This window comes from Mercenaria mercenaria, chromosome 10 (assembly GCF_021730395.1).
Source record: "Mercenaria mercenaria strain notata chromosome 10, MADL_Memer_1, whole genome shotgun sequence".
Classification (NCBI taxonomy): domain Eukaryota; kingdom Metazoa; phylum Mollusca; class Bivalvia; order Venerida; family Veneridae; genus Mercenaria; species Mercenaria mercenaria.
This window is the reverse complement of record NC_069370.1, coordinates 24,928,901-24,948,986: the sequence shown is the minus strand read 5'-3', so window position 1 is coordinate 24,948,986 and position 20,086 is coordinate 24,928,901. Positions and strand designations below refer to the sequence as shown.

Below are 20,086 nucleotides of genomic sequence, written 5' to 3'. Positions count from 1 at the left end.
CTTTTACCAAAATATACAATAAAAGGTCCATAAGGCCAAAATTTAGCCCTGTAAATGGGTAGGGGGTGGCTTCTATTAAATGTCTATATTTCTCCAAAATCTCGAAATTTCACAATGAAACTTGGTAATATGTTTGGTATTACATCTTTCTTGGAAATAGAGATGAAAATGGTGTGAAATTTGATAAGAAACATTTCTTATAGGAATAAGGTCAGTAATTCGGTCGAAAATGTGCTTCCGTGGTGTAGTCGAAAGAAGTCCATAATAAATAGATCCTAATTTTCCCATTTTCTGCGCAAATTCGTGTAGAACGAGTGCTTTAATCACACTTTTTCGCAACTAGAATACATTCTGCATGAAATGAGACGGTTTTCATGTTCATACAACCCACATGGCAAGTTTTGCAGATCGAAACCGGAAGTAGGTGTTTATTGCGCGGAGGAGAGCAAATATGCGCCATTTTTAGGGTAGCAGACCACAACTGACTGGCATTTCACTAGGAACTATTCAACCCCCTATTTTCTTTTCATTTTTTCGTTAATTTGTGATAGAACTTTCATGAAAAATTGGTGTAGGAAAAAGTGATGTTCTCTAAAGATACGTAAAGACGACATGAAGTTGTCGTTTTTTATATGAAACAAAGAAGGATTTGAATTACTGACCTTTAACCTAGATAGATAGACAAAGAACAGCTATTTAGTGTATTGTAACCATAACATATCTCTTATCATGTTTTAGTTGTTTTCATGCACCGGTTACAACAACAACATCAGCAACAAAGGTAAGAAAAAGGTAGATTTTAGAAGGTATGCAGTATTTATTACGCAAAGAAAGGCAAAATTGTGAATTTAAAATTTACACAAATACATTCAAACCCGAAAGTACTTAGTTAAAACTTGCAGGTGTAAAAATGTCACAAGTTTCAACACAAAGTAATTCGGACAGAAATTTTCGGACAGCTTTAATTCGCAGACACTTAGGGCCACGCAGGTTTTGATGATGCTTTGTTACAGTTTCAGTGTTGTAAAAGAATTTCCATTCACGATCAATTTTTACTTAAAATTTCAAACAAAATTGCATGGCCCAAGAAATTCCAGAACTGATCTGACCTGGAACAACTGATACGGGGACTGGAAACCGGCATTTATCTTATCTTATGCTGTCGTCCAATCGAAGCGTATGCTGTAGGTTATTCTGCTATTACTCAAACACTTACGCCTTACAGTTTAACTCGTCCTTTCAGTGAAAAGCTGGGAAAGCATTTGTTGAATTTGTTGTTGAAAACAAAAGTTCTGCCATGAAATTATTGCCTGCATCTGTTTTTAAATGGAAAATATCTACATTAATGTTACTTTTCACCCTGTGAAAATGGCTAAATCTAGACTTGTCTTACCCAGAGAGAAAGATGTCGTTTTTTACATGATATTTGCCTTGTTGATTCAGAGTACTTAGAACAAAAAAAATAGGACATATTTTAATGAAAATAGCAAGTCAAAACTGTAAACTGTTGCCTGAAAATATTTGTTTATGATATTGCTCTGTTCTTCACCAATTAAATGCGTGTTAAACCTAGATGATTTTCTGCAGTTTTATCTAAAAGTTCCGAATACTAAATGTAACTTCGTTGTCGGCCTTTTTTAAAAAAAATATTGTTATTTTAATTTAAATACGTTGTATTTTTCACACATCAGTTTTAAGATTAAATTTATTAAACTAATTTTTGGAGTTTAAACAACAATTTCGTTTGAAACATTCCCTACGTTCAAGAAGAATGTTTGTTTCTGTATGTAGAAATCTGACATTATAAACAATAATTATAATTATGGCTCTACAAGATTAAGAAAAGTGTCTGCTTTCTGTTATTTTCCATTTTTTTTATTCAAATCCAACAAAAATCGGCCCTTTGATAAAGGTTTGAAGTTACGTGGTAAAACATTTCTTCAGAGAAGTGAGCTCGAGTTAATTCATAATAATTAAGCATATCACCACATGCAGTCGCATGCTGTTTTTGCTTCAGGATCCCTTTAGATCAATCTCTGATCATCTAATTATCACCACTTAACATGTGACTGGTCAACCCTTTGAACAATAAGTGTTATGGCTCCATGATTAACATGAGGTAATATGCTAATTACACGCTAATCGATAGTGGCGAAAACAAAATATCGATCGCTAACGACTGGTTGATATTTACAGGTATGGACGACTGCATAATACAGATAAATGTATTGATTTATACAGAGTTTCTACTCCCCGTATTAGACCTTCCTGGTGTTGCATAGTTTTTATATGAAATAAGGTGCTACCTAAAAGGCAGAGCTCCCTTGAAAAATTACCAGTGCCCCATAAAAAAACTTGGCAAGAAGTGGTGTTACTGCAATGACTGCAACATAGTCCAAATAATAGGACCTTTGGGACAGCGTGATAACAACTGGATGTTAGAGGGATGACAATTATAAATAACAGAGTTCTTGTTTAAAAATTACTGATTAGAATTTTACTCAGAGAAAAAGACTGTTCACCTAACACCTGTTTAATTTACTGAACTGCTAAAAATCTAGGGCTTTTTAGGTTAATCTTTAAGCTCCATTTTAATGTTTATTCTCATTTGTATAGCCAACAGTTTTTTTTTCCAATTGTAAAACTCTTGTCAGTGGTTCTTAGAGCGTGGATGCAATATATATGAAAGGAGAGAAGAGCAATGTGTGCTTTTCCAAAATTCAAAGCCTGTTAATTTGGACCCTAGAACTTTTTTTTTAATTAAAGTGATCTATCTACTGTACAGGCAGTACATTGAAACCTGACATCAAAACAAAACATGATTTTTTGTTACTGTAACATTATTTGAAATATTCATGATAGATCTAAATACAAAAAAAAAACAAAAAACCTAGTGAAATAAATGATAATTAAAAAAAAGTCTGGTGCTGCTGGAGACCGAACTCCCGACCTCTCGAGTGTAAGACCATCACGCTACTGTTGCACGAAAGCGTTTCTGTGACGTCATCCTCTACAATTTTATGTATAAAATATTTCAGTTATGACAGTGGGAAGAAAATCGTTTCACATTGAAGCTTTTTTGTACAGGTCTCGAAAATTTATTTGGCGCTAATTTCTTACCATCAAACACCCGTTTACATTGTTACTCTATGTTCACAGCAGTTAGCGGGACACTTTTGTAATCCGTAAATAGCAAGTGTTTATTGTTCTACTGGAAGAAAACCGAACAGCACCGATTCCAATAAATACCACGTGTTTACAGCTCGATAGTATATACACTATATCTGTTTTATTTTTCACACGTCTAACAGTAATGCGACACTATCACTGGCGCCGGTAGCTCTGCTATTATGTCGATGATAAAATTACAATGTGGTATTGGTTTTGTAAACAGTAAATTGTAATTACTTCCCTTTAAACCATGTCATTGAAAGGCATCAACAGGTCTAGGAAAGTGGTATACATTGTATTTACAGATTATCTGTAAATTTTCAGATTTTTCAATCTATAAATTTACAGATCAAGTGTTTGAAAACTTCAAAAATTATATTTAGACTCAAAATCGCAACTTGAAAGTAATTGATTTACTTATGGTATGCATGGATAAAGGACACTTGTAACTTTCAGTCATTTCTGTTGACTTTGAATTTTACGAAAATGCCAAAAACTCAAAGTCAACAAAATGGCTGAAACTCACAAAGACCTTATTTTATGCATACTGTAAAATTTGAGTGTAAATAAACCATTTAATTTCAGTCTGCAGTTTTGAGAATAAATGTAATGTCATTGGTTTTCATACACACAATCTGTAAATTTATAGATCGAAAAATTTGTAATTTTATAGATTATCTGAAAATATACCACTTTCCTAGACCTGATCAAAGCCGTCTACAATAGTCAGTATTATACTACATGTAAGAAAATCAATAAAAATGACGCTAGAAGTACACCAAAATTTGATGTTTTGTTCATTAGACAGATTTTAAAACTACAGATTTCTCTTCCGCCTAGTCAAAGTGTAATGGAAACTAAAAATATTGAAAAACTAACAGTAACAGCGTGAGAGGCTGTAATCTGCATGACTGATTCAGACAACGATCTGAGTGATTATGAAACACAAGCCACAGTCATGTTTATTGTGAATGTCTATGTATTGCCAGCTCAGAGATACGTGTTTGCTTGTAGAATAAAAAAATTTGTTTTCAGTGAATAAATATTGTTAACTTTACTATCTTTTATCATTAAACTTGCTTAAAATAGAAGTATTATTACTTCATTACTCTTGTATTAAAAAAAATCCCAATAATAGGGAGGTTGGTCATGACCAGCAGATGACCCCTATTGATTTTGAGGTCAGTATGTCAAAGGTCAATGTCACAGTGACCCGGAACAGTAAAATGGTTTCCAGGCAATAACTCCAGAACGCTTGGGCCTAGTGTCAGGAAAATTGATAGTTAGGTTGGCCATGACCAGCAGATGACCCCTATTGATTTTGAGTCATTAGGTCAAGGTCACATTGGCCAGGAACAGTTAAAACGGTTTCTGATCTTCTTGTCCAAAACCATAGGGCCTAGGGCTTTGATATTTGGTGTGTAGCAAAATCTAAAGGTCCTCTACCAAGATTTTTTCAGATTATTTCCCTGGGGTCAAATATGGCCCCACCCCTGGGTCACATGGTTTATATAGACTTATATAGGAAAAAACTTTGAAAAACCTCTTGTCCAAAACAACAGGGCCTAGGGCTTTGATATTTTGTATATGACATCATCTAGTGGTCCTCTACTAAATTTGTTCAAATTATTCCCCTAGGGTCAAATATGGCTCCGCCCTGGGGGTCACATGGTTTACATAGACTTATATAGGGAAAAACGTTGAAAATCTTCTTGTCCAAACCACAAAGACTATGGCTTTGATATTTTGTAATGTAGCATCATTTAGTGGTTCTCTACCAAGTTTGTTCAAATTATCTCTCTAGGGTCAAATATGGTCCCGTCCCAGGGGTCATATGGTTCATATAGACTTATATAGGGAAAAACTTAGAACCTTCATGTCCATAACTTACATCATTCAAATTTGGACCACATGTATAGTTTTGAGTGGCAAGATGAACCTTGACATGAGTTGACCTTGATCTTGACCTAGTGACCTTCTTTCACATTTTTGAAGGTATAGGCTTCAAATTTGGACCACATGCATAGTTTTTTGTTCCAAAATAAAATTTGACCTTGATTTTGACCTAGTGACCTACTTTCACATTTCTCAAGCTACAGCCTTCAAATTTGAACCACAAGCATAGTTTTGTGTACTGAAATGAACTTTGATCTTGATCTTGACCTAGTGACCTACTTTCACATTTCTGAAGGTACAGGCTTCAGATTTGGACCACTTGCATAGTTTTGTGTTCCGAAATAAAATTTGACCTTGATTTTGACCTACTGACCTACTTTCACATTTCTCAAGCTACAGCCTTCAAATTTGATTCATATGAACACATGCATAGTTTTATGTACCGAAATGAACTTTGATCTTGAGATTGACATAGTGACCTAGTTTCACATTTCTGAAGCTACAGGCTTCAAATTTGGACCGCATGCATATTTTTGTGTTCTGAATTGAAATTTGACATTGATTTTCACCTATTACCTACTTTCACATTTCTCAAGCCACAGCTTTCAAATTTGGACCACATTACACATTGTTTTGTACCGAAATGAAATTTGACATTGATTTTGACCTTGAGCTAGTCTTGAAATTTGGAACATTAAAAAATGGCTCAGTGGATGGCGCCAAGATCACTCTGTAATCTCTTGTTAGGTTAATAGGTTAAAGGTCAAGGTCAGATTAAACCAGAATGGTAGAACTTTTGTTTATAGTGAGCATATAATTTCTGTTCCTTGTGCAATTACTATATGCATCAAGGGGGGCATTTCGTGTTCGACGAGCTCTTGTTAACTTAGAAAATTTGTTAAAATTTTTGATAAAGTCAAATATCTCTGTAACTATTAAGGCTTTTGACTTGAAACTCAAAATACTTATTTACTATCAAAATCTACACCAGGAGACATAATTCCTATAACTCTGGTTTGAATTTTGACAGAATTGTGCCCCTTTTTAACTTAGAATTTTTAGTTAAAGTTTTTGATAAAGTCAGATATCTCTGTTACTATCAAAGCTTTTCACTTGAAACTCAAAATAATTATTTACTATCAAAGTCTACACCAGGAGAAACAATTCTCATAACTATAATTTGAATTTTAACAGAGTTATGCCCCGTTTTAACTTGGATTTTCTTTTTTTACTGGCAAAGCTCAAATTCAGAGTCAAGCACTGAGAAAAGTCGAGCGCGCTGTCTTAAGGACAGCTCTTGTTTTTTGATCCGATATTTTATAGTTGCCAATCCTCTAAGCATTACACGCATCTGCATTTTACTGTTAGGAAAAGGAAGACGAGCAAAAATCCAAAAAAAGGTAATAAAAAACAGGTCAGACTTACTTGCTTCAATAAATTAAACATCTATATTCATGTAGAAACTTCATACGAGTTAAATTTAATGCATACTGGTAATTTTGTTTTCAATAAGAGTCTTTAAATCTTCGAAAGATGTTGTGAATAGATGCAAGGGAATATCTACCCTGACACTGGTCTCAATACACAGCGCACCGTCAATAACACTTAACTGCAGAAACAAAACATGAAATATACATTCAAAAAAGGTCAGCAGTGCAATTTCATGCTTTAACATCAACATAAATCATTATCAGGGGTGTAATCATAATAAATACATTGTAAATATACCAGAAAAAGTTCCAAACGGATTTCATTATAGAGATTTCCTAACAGAAATATGCAGAATAAGTTCGGACATGATGGGACAGCGACAGTCAAAAGTTACCACGCTGTCCCTAAACGTCCTATCATATTGACTAGAAGCGTAATATTTTTTGTTTTCTTGATCTGTATATAAACTGCTGGATATATAATACCAAAATACTGAGCAATAAGATTTGATTCATTTATGTTCCTTTTTTGTTTTGCTCTGAAAAAGATTAACAATAACAAGAAGAGCAGGACAAAATACACAAGACTAGAAAAATTAAATGTTTTCATAAATTGAAAAAAAAACCCAGAATGAATGAAAATTTGGCGACAAGAGTTCCGCAAGCTTTCAGTTCATGTGCACAGTTATCTTATATGTGAAAATCATAAGCGGTGGTCTAGTGGATAAGGTGTTGGCCACTCAATTGAGGGGTTGTGGGTCAGAGCCCCACTTGGGTCACGACCATGACTTCTCATAATTATGACACCAGTACTGGTTTTTGCCAGGAAGCGGACTCGAGAGTGGTTTCAATAAGCTTAAAGCTTTCATCGAAATCTAGCTAAAACAGATTAGTATAAACTTATCACTCAAAATGTCCAGAAATTCTAGAATAGGGTCAGTGCGAAAGGAAAGAATCTTAATGCATGTTATATTGACATATTTCAGGGGTGTGACAATGGCAAAGATAACTCCTGGGATGGAGAAGAGACAGAAAAGGCTGGAGGAGAAAAAAAGTCTATCGAGAGTAACTAGAGGTATGTATTGTTTGGTCAGCTGGTATTGTCTATAAATCTCTGCATAAAACACACATCTTAATTTTTGTGTCAGGCTTGATTCCCAGACTAAAGGTGACGAAGTGTGATGTTATAGTGAAAGTCAATTATTCAGCAACTTCAGGTTTGTGAAAATATCTCCTTACGTTAACATGATTAAACTTCTTTACTGTTTACACTGACCGAGGTGCTGAAATTTTTTACAGAAGTCTAACAAGGGATGAAAAAAGTTCAGTTTTAAAAAGTGGGGTCTGATTACCTTCTGAAATGGCTGCAATATACTATTGATATACCCTATCAAAATGGATTCAAAATAAATCCTGGAGAATGATTTAGTTCACACTGGAGAATGATTTAGTTCACACCGGAGAATGATTTAGTTCACACCGGAGAATGGTTTAGTTCACACCGGAGAATGATTTAAATCACATTGACACCTTTTGATTTTGTTAGAGGCGGTTTGTGTTCAGGTTAGAGAACACCAATTGTTTTCCCATAGACTTCCATTATAATATTATTGCGTGTACGGCCTTCCATGAATCGAAACATGTATATCCAATAACATTTTTTATGCCCCCCTTCGAAGAACGAGGGGTATATTCTTTTGCAGATGTTGGTCGGTAGGTCGGTTGTTCTGTCGGTATGTAGACCAATCCGTTTCTGGATCATAACTCAAGAATGCTTGGGCCTAGGATCATTAAAGTTGATAGGGAGGTTGGTCATAACCAGCAGATGACCCCTACTGATTTTGAGATCAGTAGATCAAAGGTCAAGGTCACAGTGACCCAGAACAGTTAAACAGTTTCCCGATGATAACTCAATAACGCATAGGCCTAGGATCATGAAAGTTGTTAGGGAGGTTGTTCATGACCAGAGGATGACGTCTCTTGATTTTGACTTTAATAGATCAAAGGTCAAGTTCACAGTGACTCAGAACAATGAAACGGTTTCCGGATGGAAACTCAAGAACACTTGGGCCTAGGATCATGAAAGTCAATAGAGAGATTGTTCATGACCAGCAGATGACCCCTATTGATTTTGAGATCAGTAGGTCAAAGGTCAAGGTCACATTGACCCGAAACAGTTAAACCATTTCCGGACTGTAACTTGAGAATGCTTGGGCCTAGGATCACGAAACTTAATAGGGAGGTTGATCATGATGACAGCAAGTGACCCCTATTGATTTAGAGGTGAGTAGAGTAGGTCAAAGGTCACAGTGACCCGGAATAGTTAAACGTTTTCCGAATGATAACTCAAGAACACATGGGCCTAGGATCATAAAAGTTCATAGGGAGGTAGGTCATGACCAGCAGATGACCCCTATTGATTTTGAGGTCAGTAGGTAAAAGGTCACATTGACCAAGAACAGTTAAACCGTTTCCTGATGATAACTTGAGAACGCTTGGGCCTAGGATCTCTAAAGTTAATAAGGAGGTTGATCCTGACAGGCAAATGACCCCTATTGATTTTGAGGTCAATAGGTCAATGGTCAAGGTCACATTGACTCAGAACAGTAGAACTTTTGTGTACGATGACCAAATAATTTATGTTCCTTGTGCAATTACTGAATGCATCAAGGGGGATTTTTGTGTTCTACATGCTCTTGTTTCAAGAAGTATTTTAGTTCCACCAAAATATTGGACGAAAAACATACATATATGAATAGTGATACTTTATTTAAGTAATTTTGGTGTGAATGGGATGACCCCCTGCATGACGTGAGAAATTCATTTGATAAAAAAAATTTCAAAACACATGAAATGTAGCAAATTTTATCAAAATGTATTATAATAATGAAATACTGTAAATGCAGAAAAAATATTCCATTTTGAAAAAAATGGGTTTGTTTACATGACTGACTTATCAGAAAGGACAAACATTACCTTATTTCCAGCCAGGTATACACTTACCTCATTTCCTGTAAATTCCCTGTACTTTTTTAGCTCCACTATATGGAGAGTAGGGATGCTATTCTACTCGCCCCGGCGTCGATGTCGAATTGGCGTGAGCTTTCTTGGTTAAAGTTTTTCGGCAACCTTTGTTTTTCTTTGTTACTATTGCTTATATCTTACTGTAAATTCACATTAACATTGTTCAGCATGCAAACAAAGTACATGCAGGGGCTGGCCCATTATTCCCAAGGCCAAGGTCACCAAGTTGTTATACTTGGAATTATTAAGTCCCTCTGCCGGGGGAGACATATTGTTTTTGCCCAGTCCGTCCGTCACACTTCATTTCCGATCAATAAATGGAGAACCATTTGACCTAGAGCCTTCAGACTTTATAGGGTGGTAGGGCTGCTGGAGTAGATGACCCCTTTTGTTTTTGGGGTCACTCCATCAAAGGTCAAGGTCACAGGGGCCTGAACATTGAAAACCATTTCCGATCAGTAACTTGAGAACCACTTCACCCAGAATGTTGAAACTTCATAGGATGATTGGTCATGCAGAGTAGATGACCCCTATTGATTTTAGTTTTACTCTGTTAAAGGTCAAGGTCACATGGGCCTAAACATTGAAAACCATTTCCGACCAATAACTTGAGAACCACTTGACCCAGAATGTTGAAACTTCATAGGATGATTGGTCATGCAGAGTAGATGACCACTATTGATTTTGGTTTCAGTCTGTTAAAGGTCAAGGTCAAGGTCACAGGGGCCTGAACATGGAAAACCGTTTCCGATCAATAACTTGAGAACCACTTGACCCGGAATGATAAAACTTCATAGGATGATTGGACATGCAGAGTAAATGACCCCAATTGATTTTGGGGTCACTCTATTTAAGATCAAGGTCACAGGGGCTTGAACAAGGAAACCCGTTTCCGGTCAGTAACTTGAGAACCACTTGTCCCAGAATGTTGAAACTTCATAGGATGATTGGTCATGCAGAGTAGATGACCTCTGTTGATTTTGGGGTCAGTCTATTAAAAGTCAGTGTCACACAGTCATCTGTAAAATCATTTCCAGACAGTAACTTGAGAATCACTTGACCCAGAATGTTGAAACTTCATAGGATGATTGGTCATACAGAGTAGATGACCTCTGTTGATTTTGGGGTCAGACTAATAAAGGTCAAGGTTACAGCAGACAGAAAATGGAAATCCATTTCTGGTCAATAACTTGAGAACCATTTGATCTAGAACATCCAAACTTCATAGGGTGATAGGACTTACAGGGTAGATGCATGGCCCCTATTGTTTTTGGGGTCACTCCATCAAAGGTCACAGGGGGCTGAACATAGAAAACTCTTTCCAATCAATAACTTGAGAACCACTTGACCCAGAATGTTGAAACTTAATAGGATGATTGGACATGCAGAGTAGATGACCCCAACTGATTTTGGGGTCACTTGATCAAAGGTCAAGATCACAGGAGCTTCAGCAATAACTTGAGAACCACTAGGCCCAGAATGTTGAAACTTTGCAGCCAACCATCAGTGTCTCTTTGACTTTCGCTCCTGTCCCCTATTGACTTGCCTATACAACTATGCGCTGGGGGAGACATGCGCTTTTTCACAAAAGCATCTTTAAGTTTTCATGTTAAATTTTTTGAAAGCTTCGTTTATAGCGTTTATAGACATATCTTTGGTACTTTAAAAGATAATTGACTTGAAATTAAAAATATTTCTGTATAATCATCATCTGCATGTGTGGTTACAATCCCCATAACTCTATTTTATTTTTGACAGAAGTATGCCCCTTTCATACTTAAAAGTTTTTTGGCAATCTTCACTTTCTGGATAGAACTTTAGTACAGTATAAGATAATGACTTGAAACTTAAAATGTATCTTTATCATCATCATCTGCATTTGTGGTAACAATCCCAATAACTCTGATTTGTATTTTTGACTGAATTATGGCCCTTTCATACTTTAATTTTTTGACAAACTTTGTTTTCTGGACATAACTTCAGTACTGTATAAGATAATGACTTGAAACTCAAAATATATCTTTACCATCATCATCTTGGTGTATCTTCCTTTTAAAGTGTAGGTCTCTTATTGAGACATAAATTCATTTTACTGTCAAATCGCCAAATAGTGGAGCGCGCTGTCTTACGAACAGCTCTTGTTAAATTGGTGGTCTCTGACCTATTCAGCATGATATTCCAGTGAGGCAGCACTATAAAGTTGGGCATTGCGCTTACTGCAACAAGTAGACACTGTTGTTAAAAAAACAAACTAAACCTGAACAGACACAAAGACTTGTTAATTGGCATTTTATGAGTGTTTTAGGCACCATTATGATTATTGCTTGATACAATGTGTTTCTTTGTTGTTTTTTTCCCAGGCAAAGAATATGTTTCTTTAAAATGTGACTGTATCATTAAAATTTTACTGTGAAATAATTTGATTTAATGGCATGAAAGTTCATTGTTATGACCAAAACAGTTTTTTGTGGATTTCAGTGTTTGTTGATAACATGTTGGGGAATTTACTTGTTCGTTGGGATTTCACTTTTGTTGATTGACTGAACCAAAAAAAAAAAAAAAAAAATTAGTCCCCCAAAAATACTAATGATTCTGTAGTAACTTGTGATATTTATGTTTTCAGCACGCACAGTCAAACAGAATTCTGCATCATCGAAAGTACCAAATGAGCCAGCCAGTGGAAATATTTTTTCAGGAATTATAATGGTATCTCAGTCTTTCATGACCGATATTGGTTTACCAGTTCAGACATTCAGCTTTTCACAGATAGCGCTGCAGGTGAAGGTCTTGGTTTCGGTATATATTTTTCAGGAGCATGGACATGTGCCAGCTGGCCAGAATTATGGCATACTGCCGGGTATACAAAAGATATCACAATTTTAGAACTTTTCCCAATTTTAGTGGCAGTCCACATATGGGGATCAAAGCTAGTTAACAAAAAAATCTGTTTCAGATCAGACAATATAGCTGTTGTACACATCATCAATACAATGACATCAAAGTCATCTAATGTTATGGTTCTTCTTCGCAGCTTGACACTCCGCTGTGTTCTTCTGAACATGGTGGTAAAGGCAGAACATGTTAGTGGTATTAATAATAGAATTTGTGATGCGCTTTCTCGCTTTCAGATGCAGCGTTTCCATCAACTAGCGCCAGAAGCAGAAAAAGAACCAGAACCAATTCCCAAATGTCTATGGAACATATTCGAGGAACAGCAGCCTTACTGATCAATGCCAGTATTTCTGAAAATACTCGTCTAGCTTATAAAACAAGTTTAAATTCATTTAACAGGTTCAGGAACCAGTTTAAGCTAGAATCTTTATGGCTAGTTCCTTTGCAGCATCTAGTGTTGTTTATTGCTCATTCCTTTGAGGTAGGGTATGCTGCCAGAACGATTTATTTGTACAGCAGTGGAATAAGTTTTCTTCACAAAATTAACAATTGGCCAGACCCCTCAAATTCATTTGTTATCAAAAAATTTCTTGAAGGTTGTAAATGAGTGAAGCCATCAAAAGATGTAAGATCCCCCATTACAGAGGGGTGCGACACCTTATGTACCAGTCACTTTATGTACCAGACACTTTATGTACCACTTTGACACTAAGTGTACCACATATATATTATATAGTAATTGTATCTCATTGTGTAGCACTGTCAATATGTGATAATTACCTGTGAAAACAACTTTGATTTTATCAGCTTAAGGCCATAGAATGTTGTTAACATTTCTATGTGCATATAATTTTACCTTATTAATTATGACAATTAACATTTAAATTTAGTAAAAAATAACATTTCAAGTAACATAAAATATAACATTTTCATCAAATCAAAACAAAAATGATCATCCACTATATATCATATATGAAGTACATAAGGTGTCCAAAGTGGTACATAAAGTGCTGGTACATAAAGTGTCTGGTACATAAAGTGACACATTCATTACAGAGAACCTATTAAAGAAAATCTGACAAGCTTTACCATTGGTCTGCTTTTCGGCCTATGAAGTTAGTTTATTCAAGGCAGCATATACTTTGGCATACTATGGTCTTTTCAGAGTCAGTGAAATGGTATTTACTACCATAACACAACAAGAACGAGTATTAATGCTGGATGATATTATTATGGAACCAGCTACAACTGCCATAAGAATACAATTGCGGGTATCAAAAACCCATCAAATTGGGTCACCTGTTATCCTAAGAATACCAGCAAGCACTGACCATAATATATGCTGTGTACAATCTATGAAGAAATTCTTAAATGTCAGAAGCAAAACCAGTAAAATATTATTCTGCCATAAAAATGGTACTCCTTTGACACAAACACAGTTTTCAGCAGTCCTTAAAAAAGCCTTGAATCAAATGGGTGTTAAAACCGGTACTTACAAATCCCATAGCTTCAGAATAGGTCGAGCAAGTGACTTAGCTTTACAGGGTGTATCAGAAGAAGCCATAAAAGAAATGGGCCGATGGTCATCAGAAGCATACAAACATTATATAAGATTTTGAATATTATTTACATTGCAGACATCTGGGTGTTAGGTGATTCCCTTGTTCACTGGGCCAAAATCCGGGCAGAATTTAAAGGCAAGCCAAATTTGGGTTTTGACAATCTACAAATTAAATGGTCTGGGAAGAGGGGTATGAGGCTCCAAGACTGTCACCAAATTCTTCAAGAAGGACTTCTTCAAGGACTCAAACCAAAAGTAATCATTCTACATCTAGGTGGAAATAATATCACTAATAATAATACTTGCCAAATAATTTCAAATTTGCAGAAAGACATCTCTTTTATTTTCAAAAATTTTCCTAATTCTGTGATTGTCTGGACTTATATTTTACCTAGGTTAAAATGGCAGGATACCCCCAACAGCCTCAATTCATTAATTTCAATGGATCTTAAGCATAAAAGAATAAATAGGCAGATTAAAAACTTTGTACTTGACAACCCACTTGGGAGAGTATTGGTACATAGTGAAATCAGTCGAGAGACGCCAGGTTTCTACAGACAAGATGGAGTACATCTTTCTGATATAGGAAACGATATGCATTTATTACAACTAACAGATGGGATTTCAACTTTTACAGAACATGATGTCAAAACCATAGGTTTAGATAATTAGTTTAGTTAATAGAATTTTGGAGGACAAATTGTAAGCATGTTGCAATTTGCTGTGGCGGAAAATTCTAATTGGCCATTGGGCAGAGGTATAATTCCTGGCTTCTTTCTATATAGAAATTGACATTGTGCATTTACCAAGATAAAACAATTATTTTTACTATAGTATCAACTGGGACACACCCACTCCCTTGACTTGGTCCCTCACATGGAATAACGCAAGGTGGGGCAGGCGGGTGTTTCCCAATTCTCATATTTGTGTTTCAAATAGATTCAACTTGGTGCAAAGAAAGTATCTTTGGTATTTGTGCAGTTCACATTAATAAACAGTCGATTCTTGCTTTAGTGCGGTATAATGCAAGCTCAAAGCAGCATATAGATATTTGCAATAAGCATTAGTGCGGTATATTGAAGCTTAAAGCATCAGAGATAATTGCAATAAGCAGCAAGAAGTAAAGAGTATGCGACAATTGTACACTATAATCTATTAGCAATTGCAGTATTGTATTCACTTTCAATGATAATGATAATTACAATAATAATAATAATATTTAATTATCAGATTTATCCAAAACCTCTGTCCTTCGGCCGAGTGGTATTTGAAATTTCTACATGGCTCCAATATTCAACGGAGACAACCGTGGGAAAACATTGTGGACTTTAAATTCCACACATGATCAAATTTAATTTGTATGTTTTATGATTTATCATGAACTGAGTAATACTTTGACAATGTATGTTTCACAATTTATCATGAATGGTTTAATAATCGAAATAATAAATGGTGATTGATTTAGTTACTGTTCTGTCTTTAAATAAATAAATAGCTTTCCTTCACAATAGTTTTCTCAGGTTAATTTTCTTAATTGCAGGACTTTTGCATTTGACTTGAATCTTAAAAGCCTTTGACTTTGAATTGCAGACATCTTTGGTTCTTTTTCTTTTAACTCAGCAATAAGTATTGCATTTATAAGCCCCCGAAGGGAGGCATATAGTTTTTGAACCGTCTGTCTGTCTGTCCGTCAGTCAGTCTGTTAGTCTGTCGGTCTGTCAGTCTGTCGGTGTGTCAGTCTGTCGGTCTGTCCGCAATTTTCGTGTCCGGTCCATATCTTTGTCATCGTTGGATGGATTTTCAAATAACTTGGCATGAATGTGTACCACAGTAAGACGACGTGTCGCGCGCAAGACCCAGGTCCGTAGCTCAAAGGTCAAGGTCACAGACATTAAAGGATAGTGCATTGATGGGCGTGTCCGGTCCATATCTTTGTCATCGATGGATGGATTTTCAAATAACTTGGCATAAATATGTACCACAGTTAGACGACGTGTCGCGCGCAAGACCCAGGTCCGTAGCTCAAAGGTCAAGGTCACACTTAGACGTTAAAGGATAGTGATGGGTGTGTCCGGCCCATATCTTTGTCATCGACGGATGGATTTTCAAATAACTTGGCATGAATGTGTACCACAGTAAGACGACGTGTCGTGGGCAAGACCCAGGTTCGTAGCTCAAAGGTCAAGGTCACACTTAAGACGTTAAAAGATAGTGCATTGATGGGCGTGTCCAGTCCATATCTTTGTCATCGATGGATGGATTTTCAAATAACTTGGCATGAATGTGTACCACAGTAAGACGACATGTCACACGCAAGACCCAGGTCGGTAGCTCAAAGGTCAAGGTCACACTTAGACGTTAAAGGTCATTTTTCATGATAGTGCATTGATGGGCATGTCCGGTCCATATCTTTGTCATTCATGCATGGATTTTAAAATAACTATGCATGAATGTGTGACACAGTAAGACGACATGTCGCGCGCAAGACCCAGCTTCGTAGGTCAAAGGTCCTAAACTCTAACATCGGCCATAACTATTCATTCAAAGTGCCATCGGGGGCATGTGTCATCCTATGGAGACAGCTCTTGTTTTTCTAGAAATTCTGTAGTTTCAGGAGACGAAAAATGAAAACAGGAGAAGTAGTCATTTCAGGAGTTGTTAAATAAATAATACATCTCATTAAGTGATTTGTCGCTGAATAAATCATTGTTTACAGTTCAGATGCGAAGGAATTATATCACAAGGGCGCAGCCCGAGTGATATAATGATATGCATCTGAACGAAAAAACAATGCATGATTTTATTCAAGAGCAAATCACTAAATGAGATATATTACTTTGTTATTCTAACACGTTACCAAGGACTTTTAAGTGCATCCTTGACGGCATTCATTAAATATTTGTCCGTTTCCAATTGGTTTCTTTTCCAGCGCGCCGCTATACCGTTTGACACTATGACGTAATAATTGTGATGTCAGAACTGTGAATTGTTGTACAATTATTCCCTGTTTTCAGCCTTCTTTAATAGGAAAATGAATCGGATCGTGTTAGAATAACAAATAATATGTAGCTGAATGTAAACCGGTAGTGCCATGTATTATTACCCATACTCCTAACTTTGCTCGTCTAACACCTTCTCATTCAACGCATTATATAAATGGTTTCGAATTGTCTTATCGGAAGGGTAGAATCGTTTGCTGCTTGGATGAGGTACTGGATCACATATTGTTCTGACATACGCATAGATCTGTGTTCTGAGTACTCCAGGATCGGTTATATTAGCAGTTACCAATTCTCTTATTTTATGTGCCACTGTTGGATCAATAGGTTCAAGTACAACCTGCAAGTATGATTCATTAGTAACATATACTGGTTTTAATGAACATATTCTCAGTCCACTCTTCACTTGGGCGGGCCTAAGCAGTGCATGGGTTACAACATTCGCTTTGCAACATGGAAGTTATGGGTCTGTTCCAAGGTGAGGCCACTTGCAGTTTTTCTTTCAGGAAGACACCTGATGTCACATTTTCCTCATTTCATCCAGGTGCAAAGTGGTACCAGTAATGAAAATTGTGTGCTCTTTCTCTGATAAAAGTGATTAATATAAGTTCTGATAACTGGTTTCATAATGAAGCTAAAACAATTTACTAATACATTAACTCTTCACTTTCAGACAGTGAGTTTTCATAAGGTGAAGACTGACACTACAGAAGCTGCACCTTCCTGTGGCTTTAAATCCTTAAGAATGAAAACTGGTCTTTCTACATTTCAACAATATGTGTTAACTCCTTACTTTACACTCTACATTTCTCTTATCAGGCAGCAAAATAGTTGTCATTAAAAGTCATGTTTTACTGTACATTTATGAAAAATGTCTAGTGTCTCTAGATGGCTTAGATGAGTGGATCCAATCCAGTAATTCAAGGGCCATAAATCAAAAAAGCCTGGGCGGATTTGGCTAGTTATCGAACTTGGCTAAGGTCTTATGGCCAAACATATTTTGTTCAAGTTTGGTGAAGTTCGGATGAGAAATGTTCGACTTAAAGAGCGGACAAGAGTAAAAAGGCAGATTTTTCAGTACTTCAAGGGCCGTAACTCCAAAATGCCAGGACCGATTTGGCTAGTTATCGAACTTGGCTGAGGTCTCATAATCAAACACATTTTGTTCAAGTTTGGTGGAGATGGGATGAGAAATGTTCGACTTAGAATGCGGACAAGAGTAAAAAGGCCAATTTTTCAATAATTCAAGGGCTGTAACTCCAAAATGCCTGGACCGATTTGGCTAGTTATCGAACTTGGCTGAGGTCTCATGGTCAAACAAATTTTGTTCAAGTTTGGTGAGGATTGGATGAGAAATATTCGACTTAGAGTGCGGACAATAGTAAAAAGGCCGATTTTTGGTAATTCAAGGGCCATAACTCCAAGACGCCTGGACCGATTTGGCTAGTTATCGAACTTGGCCGAGGTCTCATGGTCAAACACATTTTGTTCAAGTTTGGTGAAAATCGGATGAGAAATGTTCGACTTAAGAGTGCGGACAAGCTTTGTGACAGACACACAGACACAGACATAGACACAGACATAGACACACACAGACTGGAGTAAATCAATATGTCTCCCACACCACTTTGTGGTGGGAGACATAATTATCTGTAAGCATAAAATGTACATGGGCAGTCTAAAATCAACTCTACATTCATACCTCTCCAGGCCCAACAGGGTGAACTGTATGTTGAGAGTTATCCGGCAGACAAGTTATAATCAGCCGTTCATGAGGGACATTGTCGCCAGCAATCAGCCTGCATAACATATCTTCAGCTTTCAGTTTTCTTTCGCCTGGTGTGGGAGTGTCAGTAACCTTTATTCAAATATGAAAGGTTATTATTGTAAAAACTTATCTACAATGTATACAAGAAGGTTTCAATATACATAAACGAAAAGGTATTGAACAAGATAAAATAGAGCCTTGCATGTTTAATCAAAGCCATAAGTGAACATCCACTGATCATAATAATAGTCTTTGTCTCAGTTGAGTTTTTAGGCTTAAACAAGAGCTCGTCAAACACTAAATGCCCCCTTGATGCATTCAGTAATTCCACAAGGAACAGAAACTATATGCTCACTGTAAACAAAAGTTCTACCATTCTGGTTTAATCTGACCTTGACCTTTAACATATTAACCTAACAAGAGATTACAGAGAGATCTTGGCGCCATCCACTGAGCCATTTTTGAATGTTCCGAATTTCAAGACTAGCTCAAGGTCAAAATCAAGGTCAAATTTCATTTCGGTACAAAACAAAGTGTATGTGGTCCAAATTTGAAAGCTGTGGCTCGAGAAATGTGAAAGTAGGTCACTAGATCAATTTCAAGGTCAAAGTTCATTTCGGTAGACAGAACTATGCCTGTGCTTCAAATTTGGAGGCTGTAGCTTGAGAAATGTGAAAGTATGTAATAGGTAAAAATCAATGTCAAATTTCAATTCAGAACACAAAAATAAATACACATGCAGTCCAAATTTGGAGCCTGTAGCTTCAGAAATGTGAAAGTAGGTCACTAGGTCAATCTGAAGATCAAAGTTCATTTCGGTACACAAAACTATGCATGTGGTTCAAATTTGAAGGCTGTAGCTTGAAAAATGTGAAAGTAGGTCACTAGGTCAAAATCAAGGTCAAATTTTATTTCGGAACACAAAACTATGCAAGTGGTCCAAATTTGAATCCTGTACCTTCAGAAATGTGAAAGTAGGTCACTAGGTTAATCTCAAGATCAAAGTTCATTTCAGTACACAAAACTATGTTTGTGGTTCAAATTTGAAGGCTGTAGCTTGAGAAATGTGAAACTAGGTCACTAGGTCAAAATCAAGGTCAAATTTTATTTTTGAACAAAATACTATGCATGTGGTCCAAATTTGAATCCTGTACCTTCAAAAACGTGAAAGTAGGTCACTAGGTCGATAACAAGGTCAAAGTTTTATTCATTACACAAACCTATGTATGTGGTCCAAATTTGAAGGCTGCAGCTAAAGAAATGTGAAAGTAGGTCACTAGGTCAAGATCAAGGTCAACTCATGTCAAGGTTCATCTTGCCATTCAAAACTATACATGTGGTCCAA

General features: G+C 36.4%; 1 long non-coding RNA gene across 1 annotated transcript; it reads left to right on the top strand.

Moving 5' to 3' along the window:
• The first annotated feature begins 741 nt into the window (after positions 1–741).
• LOC123560876 (uncharacterized) lies at positions 742–12,199 on the top strand. Its single transcript, XR_008365940.1, has 3 exons — positions 742–781; positions 7,484–7,572; positions 12,145–12,199. It is a non-coding gene; the product is annotated as an uncharacterized LOC123560876 (long non-coding RNA).
• Positions 12,200–20,086: the final 7,887 nt, after the last annotated feature.